The sequence below is a fragment of the Cannabis sativa genome, chromosome 3 (assembly GCF_029168945.1).
Source record: "Cannabis sativa cultivar Pink pepper isolate KNU-18-1 chromosome 3, ASM2916894v1, whole genome shotgun sequence".
In the NCBI taxonomy this organism is placed as follows: Eukaryota; Viridiplantae; Streptophyta; class Magnoliopsida; order Rosales; family Cannabaceae; genus Cannabis; species Cannabis sativa.
In genome coordinates this window covers 46,769,480-46,783,114 of record NC_083603.1, presented here as the reverse complement: position 1 = coordinate 46,783,114, position 13,635 = coordinate 46,769,480, and positions in this window count along the sequence as shown.

The following is a 13,635-nucleotide window of genomic DNA, read 5'->3' as shown; positions in this document are numbered from 1 at the left end:
TAGAATAAAACGATAATTTTATAAATACATAAAAATAACAAAAAAATTATAAAAATACCGTTTCACGAAATTTTAAATATTTTTACGAATTTTTTTATTTTGTTTACAGAAAATACCAAAATACGATTCATGTTAATTTGTTGTTGATTTTTGTTATATATATGTTATTTTTTGTTGTTGTTTTGGTGTTATTTAGATCATAACATTTTCATGTTACTTTTATGTAGTTTTCTTATTGTTTTCAAGTTGTTTTTATGGAAAGCTGTAAAAATGAAAAAAAAAAAAAAAATCATTAAACATGAAAATAGTGTCTTATGTAATTATTTCGAATAAATTTTGGGTAGTTTTTTTTTTTATTATTTTTTTTATTTTTAATCTACTCTATTTTAAAAAATATGTTAATATTAAAAACTAACCACAATTAGATTATATTTTGCAAAAACACGTCATGAGGCTTCTACTCTTAGCTTCCTGAACTGAAGAAAACGAAACAGAGCTCCGGAGACATTACTGCCGTTTTTCGAGCTGTGACACTCGACCCGTCCCCAAATCATCGCGTTTCCTGAACCAAAAAAAGAAGAAAACGAAACAGAGCTCCATTGCAAGCATCACGAAGTTGTCGGAGCTTAGTTCTCCGGCCCGTCTCCAAATCATCGCAATGTGAGTTTCAATCACTCAAATCTCTCTCGTCAAATCCAAAATAAGGTAAGAATTTCAATTACATCTAACTTTTTTTTTTCCATTGATTTGATATGTTTATCTGCAATCTCCATAGGCTTCATAAAATATAACATCCATTGTTCTTTTTTTAAAATGACAATCATCTTATCTATTAGAAATCTCAAATCAAAATCACCATTAAATAAGAGGTAAGAATTCCAAATTAAAAATGATTTTTGTTTAGATTATTGAAATATCAATTTGATGGCTAATTAATATTTTTACCCTTTGAACTTTGACATGTGCTAAATTGTTAGCCCAAGATATGTTTCCGAGAGGGGGGGTGAATTGGAAATTTAAACTAATTTCGGAAATTTAAAACTTTTAACACAAAATTATGCAATTAGTCAATTAATCAAGTAAAAGCAAGTAGTATGGCAAGCAATATATTAAGACAAATAATTAAACTTGTAAAGTAAAGAGTTTAAGGATTAGAAAATGCAAACTCTCGATTTTTATAAGGTTCGGTAGAGCTATGCCACCTACGTCCTTGGTCTTCAAAGCTATGGACCTAGCTTTGAGTTCCAATATCGAGCCAAGTTAACGGGCTTGACTAACCCTTACAACCGGGAAATTTTCACCAAGGTATTTCCAAACCTCTTACAATAGTTTCGCACCCCCGAGGACTATTAACCTCTTTCTCGGATTGTTGAAGTGCCAATCTCACTATTACCGGGTTGTTTACAATACCGGTGCCAACCTCACCTCAATCACAATATAGAAATGTGTTTGATATACAAGCTAAAATCACTCTAGAAATATGATGATACAATGGAAACCTAGAGTGAAAAGCAAGCACACTTAAGATGAATAAAATCAAATTTTGGCTCAAAGTGTGTGAAAAGTGTTTGTTTGGATTTCAAACTTGGAAGCTCCTTAATCTCACTTAGATAGGTTAGATATTTGTAATAAATGCTCAACCAACTTATTTTTTGAAAGAAAAATCGAGTTTATATAGTGTTTGAAAGAAAACTAGCCGTTTATAGCCGTTAGCACGTTTCCCAAGGTGAGGTCAGCCGTGAACCGGAAGTCCGGATGGGAACCGGAATTCCAGATGCAAAAGGTTCATTTTTTCAAACTAAAACGTGCACAACTTTTTACTCGTTTATCCGATTTCAAAAATTCCAGTTGCGTTCTCTTAGTTAAATGATATGTGATCTTAAAAATCAATTTAGAAAATTTATATATCATTTTTTGTGAAATAACTTGTCGCACAAGTTAGTGAGCCAAACTTTTGAACTTATAAATCTTAGTGTACTATGCAAATCACTTTAACAAGACTAAAGCAAATTTATACCATTTGATTATTTGTAGTCTTGATGTAGATGAGCTTCCTAGCTTGATTTGCATGTTTTGATCCAAAGTTGACTTTTCCCGAGAGTTGACCTTGACTTTGACTTTGACTTTGACTTTCAGGTTGACTTTTGACTTTGGGCTTTTGAAGACCTCTTTTGAATAGGGTCTTGAGTTGTTGATCCTTTGATGAATCTTTTACTCTTATGAATTATGAAGTAGTTGATATACTTGTTGAATATACTTCTTTGATTATGTTTGACTTTACCGAGCAAATATTGATACTTTGTGAACTTGCTTGCAAAATGATCAAGAAAAGATTAGTAACAAATAATAATCAAATATTTGTGTATCATCAAAATAAATGAGTGATTGACTTTTGGTCAACATTCTCCCCCTTTTTGATGATATCAAAATATTTGATTATTTTAAAGGAAAGAAAAAGTAAATTGAAACATGTTGAGTTTAGCTCCCCTTTAATATATGCATATGTTGTTTATACCGTTTTACCTTTGCATATTTATTGTTACCATTTCTTAACATGACAAAGCTCCCCCTTAATCATATACTCAATAAACTTGTTAATACTTGAAAACATAATATGATTAATGCCAAAATAATCAATTCCAATATTTCTCCCCATTTTGATTTCATCAAAAAGGGTGGCAGAGGAAGCAAGGTCAAGCTAAATATATTTCTCCCCCTTAATCATACAAGATATGACTTGTATCAATGAAGCACAATGGGTAAAGAGAAATTTCAAAATGCATAAAAAGATGAAAGTTCATATAGTCAAAACAAGTTTAAACATTCAATCTACCCAAAAAATATGTCAAAAACCTTGAAAGTAAGAGATGCAGGTAAATAATGGCATGGTTATGATTTCAAACCTTTTCTCATACCTCAAGTATGATAAAACTAACGTGTTCATGCACTTAAATCACTAAGATGACAAGAATTGAGACTTCTTGGTAAGTTTTTCAAAAATTTAAGCAAAAACAACATATGTACCAAAAATTAGTTTTATGAATCTTTTTTTAAAAATTCTTTTTGTATCAGCTTAAACATGATTAATATGAAGTGTGCAAGCTGGAAAAATAGAAAAAGCTTCAAAAATGAGAGATTTTGGCAAGTTTTACTCGTTTTGGTCATATAAGGTCATTTTAAGCAACTTACTTACTAAAAATTGATTTTATGCAAAATTTTCATGCAAAATCTTTTTTGACAACTGATATATTATAAAACAGACATGCTCAAACAAGAAAATCAAAAAAATGTCAAAAATCCTAACTTTTCGGTAAGATTTTCGATTTGCTTAAAAACTAGAAATATACCAAAAATGAGTTCTATACAACCGAATTGAAAATTTCTTTTTCCAGTAGTTGGATGATGTAAAATGTGAGGTGTACAAACTTACGGAATTCAAAAATAATGAAAATTGAGCACGTTTGGAGGAAAACACTCTTTTAGGTCTTAAAAAGTCAAAATTATGCAAGATAGTACCAAAATCAAGATTTGAGCATTATTTTTGAAAAATTCTTTTTGAGACAGTTTATATATGAGTATTTAGAGATGTAAAAGCTTTCAAAACAACAATTTTCTCAACAATATGAAATTTTGGCTAATTTCACCCATTATGGCCTTAAAAAATTGAAAATAAGCAAATGACATACCAAAATTTTGTTTAAAGTATATTTCAATCAAGAAAAACCTTTAGGCATGCTAAATACACTCATTTGGACATGTTCAAACATATAAACACATATACTAGCCAAATATGTAAAAATTCACATATTTACTAGTTCAAAGGTATGTCTAAAGTTCACCAAAAATTGGCATAATGACCTATAATGTGAATGTTTCACCATGTATAGTTCAAGAATGTTAAAACTCAACTAATCAAAACTTTTATTCATAGAAATAGTATGTGACATACCAATTAAGCATGTATGCATAAGAGAGTGAACAAGAAGGATCAAAAGCAAGTCAATTAGCCAAACACTTCAAATTTCATTTTCTTTTCATATAGGCATCTTAATCTCATCAAAATAAGTAGAATGAATAAGAATGATATTACTGATTCCTAAATTTGTTAATTTGGGTTGTGTTCAAGAATTGACACACTCTTTTTCTATGCTTTTTGAGACTTGTTGGTAATGTAGGAACTTGGCATTCTTCTTTAAGCATCAACACCCAAGAGCCAACTTTGGTTCCTCTTTATTGATACCTACAAAACAAACTTATATCTTTCTTTTTGGTACCCACATGACTTTGGGTCCTTTAATGTTAGTCTTTAAAACCTTTGGTATCCAAATAGCCTTACCAAAATAGGCATTCTTTTTCACATGGCAATAGGATTTAGTGTGACCATCTTGGTTACAATAAGTGCAAGTTAAGTTCAAATTACTAGATGATTTGACAAAGAAATTCCTAAGAAATTTTTGTTTCACACTAGTGTTATATCCTATACCACTTTTTGAAAAAGCACATTTTTGACTCCCAAGCATCATTTCAAAATTCTCTTTTCCTTTTGTAAAATTGTAAACCACCTTGTTTAAATCATCAATTTTAGCTTTCAAGTTTACAAGATCTGTTTCAAATAAGGAACAATTATTGCATTGGGTTTCAATCAAAAACTCATTTTCTTTGACTTTCAAAGCCTCAACTTCTTCAAGCAATAAACTTATTTTCTTTCTTTGAGTTGAGTTCTTAGCAAGCAATTTTTCAAAATCAACAAACAAATCATTGAAGGATTTTGATAATTCATCATAAGACATATCAAGTGCATCATCATCACTTTCACTTTCAAAATCACTTGTATGGTTAGGATTACTTACCTTATCATCAATGACCATAAAACAAGTGTTGGCTATCTCATGTTGTTCATCTTCGGAACTTTCTTTCTCGCTTTCACTCCAAGTAGCCATCATTGCCCTTCTTCTACTCCTCTTTCTCAAAGGACAGTCCGTTTTCATATGACCGGGCTTTTTGCATTCATAGCAAATAATTTGATCATCTTTTCTTGAGCTCTCCCTTGAGTTACTCCCTTTGTAAAATCTATTTGCATTCTTCTTGAACTTCAAAAACTTCTTAAAGTTCTTTGTGAGTAGGGTTATATCCTCCATATCACTATCACCATCCTCACCAGCTTCACTATCATCATGTGAAGTGGATTTGAATGCAATTGTGTGCTTCTTCTTTTTATCAACTTCCTCTTCTTCTTGAGCATTCATGAAAATCTCATGATTCATGAGAGAACCAATGAGCTCTTCCAATGGTAGAGTTGAGAGGTCCTTGGCTTCTTGGATGGCAACTACTTTGCCTTGGTAGGCTTTGGTGAGACTTCTCAAAATTTTGGTCACCATATCCTTTTGTGTAAGTACCTTGCCAAGAGAGTTCAAACCATTAGTAATAGTTGTGAAACGAGTATACATGTTAGCAATGGTATCATGTTGTAACATCTTGAAATTTTCATATTGAGTAACTAAAAGTTGAATTTTAGTTTCTTTCATGGCACTAGTTCCTTGATGAGTTACTTCTAACATTTTCCACATGTCATGAGCCGAGGAAGCATGCTCAATATTTTTAAATATATCTCCATCTAGTCCACATATTAAAGCATACTTAGCCTTAGCATTCTTAGACATCATCTTCTTATCATTTTCATTGTATGCATCATATTTCTTTACAGTTTCTACACCATCTACAACATGCATAGGAATGTAAGGACCATAACATACAATATGCCACCAATCATAATCAATGGATTGAAGATACGTTTCCATTCTAATTTTCCAATAAGGAAAGTCTACTCCATTGAAGTATGGTGCTCTATTTGTGCTAAAACCTTCTAACATGTTATTTTGTGAATTACTTGGAAACGCCATGCTCTAGATTGTGAAATCTAATCAAATAATTTGAGCCCTTGCTCTGATACCAATTGTTAGCCCAAGATATGTTTCCAAGAGGGGGGGGGGGTGAATTGGAAATTTAAACTAATTTCGGAAAATTAAAACTTTTAACACAAAATTATGCAATTAGTCAATTAATCAAGTAAAAGCAAGTAGTATGGCAAGCAATATATTAAGACAAATAATTAAACTTGTAAAGTAAAGAGTTTAAGGATTAGAAAATGCAAACTCTCGATTTTTACAAGGTTTGGTAGACCTATGCCACCTACGTCCTTGGTTTTCAAAGCTATGGACCTAGCTTTGAGTTCCAATATCGAGCCAAGTTAACGGGCTTGACTAACCCTTACAACCGGGAAATTTTCACCAAGGTATTTCCAAACCTCTTACAATAGTTCCGCACCCCCGAGGACTATTAACCTCTTTCTTGGATTGTTGAAGTGCCAATCTCACTATTACCGGGTTGTTTACAATACCGGTGCCAACCTCACCTCAATCACAATATAGAAATGTGTTTGATATACAAGCTAAAATCACTCTAGAAATATGATGATACAATGGAAACCTAGAGTGAAAAGCAAGCACACTTAAAATGAATAAAATCAAATTTTGGCTCAAAGTGTGTGAAAAGTGTTTGTTTGGATTTCAAACTTGGAAGCTCCTTAATCTCACTTAGACAGGTTAGATATTTGTAATAAATGCTCAACCAACTTATTTTTTGAAAGAAAAATCGAGTTTATATAGTGTTTGAAAGAAAACTAGCCGTTTATAGCCGTTAGCACGTTTCCCGAGGTGAGGTCAGCCGTGAACCGGAAGTCCGGATGGGAACCGGAATTCCAGATGCAAAAGGTTCATTTTTTCAAACTAAAACGTGCACAACTTTTTACTCGTTTATCCGATTTCAAAAATTCCAGTTGCGTTCTCTTAGTTAAATGATATGTGATCTTAAAAATCAATTTAGAAAATTTAGATATCATTTTTTGTGAAATAACTTGTCGCACAAGTTAGTGAGCCAAACTTTTGAACTTATAAATCCTAGTGTACTATGCAAATCACTTTAACAAGACTAAAGCAAATTTATACCATTTGATTATTTGTAGTCTTGATGTAGATGAGCTTCCTAGCTTGATTTGCATGTTTTGATCCAAAGTTGACTTTTCCCGAGAGTTGACCTTGACTTTGACTTTGACTTTGACTTTCAGGTTGACTTTTGACTTTGGGCTTTTGAAGACCTCTTTTGAATAGGGTCTTGAGTTGTTGATCCTTTGATGAATCTTTTACTCTTATGAATTATGAAGTAGTTGATATACTTGTTGAATATACTTCTTTGATTATGTTTGACTTTACCGAGCAAATATTGATACTTTGTGAACTTGCTTGCAAAATGATCAAGAAAAGATTAGTAACAAATAATAATCAAATATTTGTTTATCATCAAAATAAATGAGTGATTGACTTTTGGTCAACACAAATCATGTCCTGAACTTTTAAGATTGTTAAAAATACTCCTTCAACTGTAGAGATTGCTGAATTTTAGTTACTTGAAGTGTATTTTTATATCCCAATGTGGTCTATATTAGAGTTTACCTATTAATAATAAAACTTTATATTTTACAACTAATTGTTTTGCAACAGTTATTCACTTCTATATTAATTTTGGCAGCACATCGATGTATCTTTTCATTATTTAAGAAGGAAAGCCTTGTACAATACCAAAAGTACTTCATTGAAGAAATGTACAATAAGAAACATAATTTTTGATTATTACATTAAATCAATTCCCCTAAAAGAGGATTATTTAAGAAGCGGTTTGGAAGCTTTGCTGTGGACAAAAAAGAAAGATCTTTCCCTGAAATGAAATCTTTACTAAATTTCATTCAAAGGGAAATTGTCCTATTGGAAGTCGTGAATTGAGGTAGACCTAGTTCACATGCCGATGCACATCAAGGAGAAAGTAAAAAAAAAATCTAGATGATTAGTGTTTAGGATACTTAGAGATAGATAAAAGAACTATCTATATTTTAGATTCCTATAACAGGCCCCACGAAGAGAGAGTAGAAAACTGTATTAAAGTGTACTGCAGAGTAATTCCTTTTATTTTGGAATACTTGGGATTTCATGAAAAAGGGAGAACTACAAATCTGGCATCACTGATTTCAATTACGAGTGGCTGAAAACTCCTTATCAAAAAAACACGTAAGTTTTAATTATGTACCTATGGCGTGTAAACTTTCTTATTATTTTATTCCTACAATTTTATTTATTATAAAAGTAGTTGTATGAATCTTAATTATTGAAATTTAAGTCTTGATTGTGGTATGTACATCATAAAATTTACAGAGATGTTGATGTCTGGCATATATCTTTTTGACATTGGTCCTCAAAACATTCTATTGATGAGACATAAAATAGTAACTGATTTTTTTCTTTACGTGCAAATGAGGCTGAATGAATATGAAACTCCATGAAAGGTACGTAAATGGTATGCTTTTTTATAGGATTTTTACAATCTGCTTTTTTTATTTGAATGTCAAATCAATTTCAACCTGCCTAATGTTTTTTTATCAAGAATTTTGGAAAACTAATGCACTGCTACTTTGAGTTCAAAAAACACCAAGATTGCTCTTAGCTCAGATGACCTTGACTTTGACACCATATGGATTGTATTTGCTGAAAGCTCCGCTGTTAACTATTCAATATCATGACAAGATATTTTCATTTCATGTCATTTTTCACAAAAAATGATAGACAAGAAACATAATTGTATTGATTACATCTGGTTTGACATTGTCTATGTGAAACTTTTTTTCCCATTAATACACTACTTATCCTTCTTTCCCTCTTGCTATTCAAAATATTGCTTTTTTTTTAACTTTGTGACAGATGTTTTGGTAGGGAGACAGTTTAAATTGTCATCCTAAATGATATTTGTCCATGATATATCTTTGAATGATATCAGATCATAAAATGTCATTCAACTTTATACTCTCTTTGATTGTGTAAAACTATACAGCACTTGCAATTACTGAAAAACTTATTCTCATTAACATATTGAAAAATGTAGAACTTGATGACAATTATTTATAAATCATAATTAAATGCCACATCTAGATATTTTCTAAATTTTTATTAATATTTTTCTAATTTATTGTTATTAATTAAGTTTATTATTAATTAATTTTTTTTATGAATCAAGTGAATTTTATTGCTCAAAACTCTTTGTACAAACAAATAGCATTCTCCATTAAGGAGAACCTAAAGAAAAATAAACTTTACAAGGTATCTAGCCATTCTTTATCATTAATGTTAATTTTAATTTTAAATTGTTATTATAAAAAAAGAATAAAAGAGAGAGAGACAAAGATAAGTATAGTATTATATTGTAGCAAATAAAAACATAATAATAATTAAAAAAATGTTATGAAATATTAGTATTATGTAATATTATAATTTAGAGAAAGAAAATAGAGAAGAGATGAGAATTTTCTGAGTGTTTTATTCCAATAGGTGATCTCCTATTTATACACATACAAGAGTCAAATATTAAGAAACTAAGAGAAAGGAAAACTAAGAAAAAGGGAATGTTGATTACATTAATGGTAATAAATAAAAGATTTGGACATCCACATAATTAATACTATTTATAACACTCCCCCTTGGATGTCCATAATAACTGCCTCATTAAAAACCTCGCCGAGAAAACCCAGTGGGACAAAACTCGGTCAAGGAAAAAAGAGTGCAGTATGAAATTACTCCCCCTCATTTTGGCATTCGTGGAGATCCTTTAATCGACGCATTCCAATCTTGTGAACCATCTTCTCAAAAGTTGATGTTGGTAATGACTTCGTGAATAAGTCTGCAAGATTATCGCTTGATCGAATTTGTTGAACATCGATATCACCATTTTCTTGAAGATTGTGTGTAAAGAAGAATTTTGGTGAAATATGTTTAGTTCTGTCTCCTTTAATGTACCCTCCTTTAAGTTGAGCGATGCAAGCAGCATTATCTTCATAGAGAATTGTTGGTACTTCTTTATTAGATGTTAATCCACATGTTCCTCGAATATGTTGTGTCATTGATCTTAACCAAACACATTCTCGACTTGCCTCGTGAATTGCAAGTATCTCAGCATGATTTGAGGAAGTAGCCACCAGAGTTTGCTTTGTTGATCGCCAGGATATAGCAGTGTCACCGCAAGTGAACAAATAGCCAGTTTGAGATCTGGCTTTATGTGGATCAGATAAATATCCTGCATCTGCGTAGCCAATAAGTTGTGACCCACAATTATTAGAATAGAATAATCCTTTATCAATAGTACCACGGAGATAACGGAGTATGTGCTTAATCCTTTTCCAATGTCTATATGTTGGAGCAGAACTAAATCTTGCTAACAAATTGACAGAGAAAGCTATATCAGGTCTTGTACAATTAGCAAGATACATCAGTGCTCCTATTGTACTAAGATATGGTACTTCCGAACCAAGGAGCTCTTCATGTTCTTCTCTAGGTAGAAAAGGATCTTTTTCTACATCAAGTAATCTAACTACCATTGGGCTACTCAATGGGTGTGATTTATCCATATAAAATCGTCTCAAAATCTTTTCAGTATAAGTTGACTGATGAATGAAAATTCTACATTTTAAATGCTCAATTTGTAGACCAAGACAAAATTTTGTTTTTCCTAAATCTTTCATTTCGAACTCTTTCTTTAGATATTCCACAGCTTCTGAAAGTTTTTCAGGAGTTCCAATAATATTCAAATCATCAACATATACAAGAATGATAACAAACTCGGGACTTCAACTTTTTATAAAAACACATGGGCAAATAGGATCATTTTTATATCCTTCTTTTAATAAATATTCACTAAGTCGATTGTACCACATGCGTCACCGATTGTTTTAATCCATACAATGATCTTTGTAATTTAATTGAGCACATTTCTCGATTGCTTGAATTATATGCATCGTGGCATCTTAAATCCTTCGGGGATCTTCATGTAAATATCACTATCTAGTGATCCATATAAATAAGCTGTGACTACATCCATTAATCGCATATCGAGTTTTTCACTCACAGCCAAGCTAACCAAATATCTTAATGTTATTGCATCCACCACAGGAGAATATGTCTCCTCATAATCAATACCTGGCCTTTGAGAAAAACCTTGAGCTACAAGTCTTGCTTTGTATCTCACAACTTCATTTTTCTCATTTCTTTTACGTAAACATACTCATTTGTATCCAACGGGTTTCACACCTTCAGGTGTTTGGACTATAGGTCCAAATACTTTGCGTTTAGCAAGTGAATTCAATTTCGCTTGAATTGCTTCTTTCCATTTTGGCCAATCTTTTCTATTTTGACATTCTTTGATAGATTTAGGTTCAAGATCCTCGTTTTCATTCATAATTTCTAGCGCTACATTATAAGCAAAAATATTGTCGACAATTACTTCGAGTCGGTTCCATTCTTTTCTTGTATTGACATAATTTATTGAGATCTCATTATTGCTAATATTTTCGAATTTTGAATCTCTTCAAGAGATTTGTTTATGTCAACATCTTCCTCGAAATTTTCGGCCTCTTCATTAGGGCCATCTTGATTATTTGCTCCCTTTCTTTTTCGAGGATTTTTATCTTTGGAACCGATCGGTCTACCACGTTTCAAACGTGCTTTAGAATCATTAATTAATTGTCCTTACGGGACTTCAATTCGAATTGGAGCATTTTCAGCTGGAATATGTGATTTTGTAATTTTCTTTGGGTCAGTGAATGCATTTGGTAATTGATTTGCAATATTTTGCAAATAAATTATTCTTTGAACTTCAAGTTCACATTGATTTGTACGAGGATCGAATTGAGATAATGATTGTGCATTCCATATAATTTCTTTTTCCAATTTGTTTCTTTTCCCCTCCCCCTAAAGCCGGGAAACTTGTCTCATCAAAATGACAATCGGCAAAACGTCTTTGTAAATACATCTCCGGTTGTGGGTTCGAGATATTTAATGATAGATGGAGATTCATACCCAACATATATTCCCGGCCCTCCTTTGAGGACCCATCTTTGTTCGTTGTGGTGGAGCAATCGGAACATATCTTGTACAACCAAAGATTCTTAGATGGGAAATATTTGGCTCCCGACCAAAAGCCAATTGTCTTGGGGAGAATTTGTGATATGATGTTGGCCTAATGCGTACAAGTGCCGGCAAAGATGTAAAATAGCATGTCCCCAAGCTATAATTGGGAGTTTTGTTCTCATAAGTAATGGTCTTGCGATTAATTGGAGGCGCTTAATAAATGATTACGCTAGACCATTTTGTGTATGTACATGAGCAACGGGATGTTCAACATTTATCCCTATTGACATACAATAATCATTAAAAGCTCGTGATGTAAATTCACCGGCATTATCAAGGCGGATTGTCTTGATTGCATAGTACGGGAATTGTGCTCGTAATCGGATTATTTGAGCAAGCAATCTTGCAAATGCTACATTACGAGTAGATAATAAGCAAACATGTGACCATCTAGTTGATGCATCTATCAATACCATAAAATATCTGAATGGTCCACATGGTGGGCAAATAGGCCCACATATGTCGCCCTGAATTCGTTCAAGAAATCCAGGGGATTCAATTCCAACCTTTACCGGTGAGGGCTTAATGATTAACTTTTTCTTGAGAACAAGCAGCACATGAGAACTCACTGGATAAAAGAATCTTTTGGTTCTTCAATGGATGACCATGTGAGTTCTCTATTATTCTACGCATCATAATTGAACCGGGATGGCCTAACCGGTCATGCCAAATAACAAATAAATTTTTCTGGTTTGCGAACTTCTCGTTCACAATAACATGAGTTTCTATTGTACTTATACGTGTAACGTACAAACCTGAAGACAAACCAGGTAATTTTTCTATTATGCATTTTTTTCTTGAAACAATAGATGTAATGCAAAGATATTCAAAATTATTTTCATCTATTGTCTCAATATGATATCCATTACGACGTATATCTTTGAAACTCAACAGATTCCTTTTTGATTTGGTGGATAATAAGGCATCATCTATAATAATTTTTGTTCCTCTAGGCATCAATATAATGGCTCTTCCAGAGCCTTCAATTAAATTTGCAGTGCCTGATATTGTATTAACATTTGCCTTCATTCTTGATAAATTTGAAAAATATTTATCACTTCTGAGTATTGTATGAGTGGTTGCGCTGTCCACCAAACACATATCATCACCATTATTTGTAGAATCATGTATAGAATGACAAATGTCCATTACTTCATTAACAAAAAAAAACATAATAAGTTCAAAATATAAATGCTTAAATAATAAAAGTTCATTACATAAATATGCCAAATAAAATAAACACCTTAAAGTAAATAAATGATAATAATAAAAAAAAACATAACAAAGAAAAGTGACTAATAGTGGACATTCCCATCTCCATTATCGATATTCATGTTGTTATTAATGAGATCTTCATTAAAAAAATCTGCAACATCTAAGTGCGTAATATCCAAAGGCTCTTTGAGAAAACCATCATCTTGATAGGCAAAATTTGCTTCTATTTTCTCCTTTCCTTTCACAGATGCTTGATAAAGATCAGCAAGGTGTTTTGCCGTACGACAAGCACGTGCCCAGTGTCCTTTTATTCCACATCTGGAACATAAATTTTCAGAATTTCTATGATTATTATTTTGAG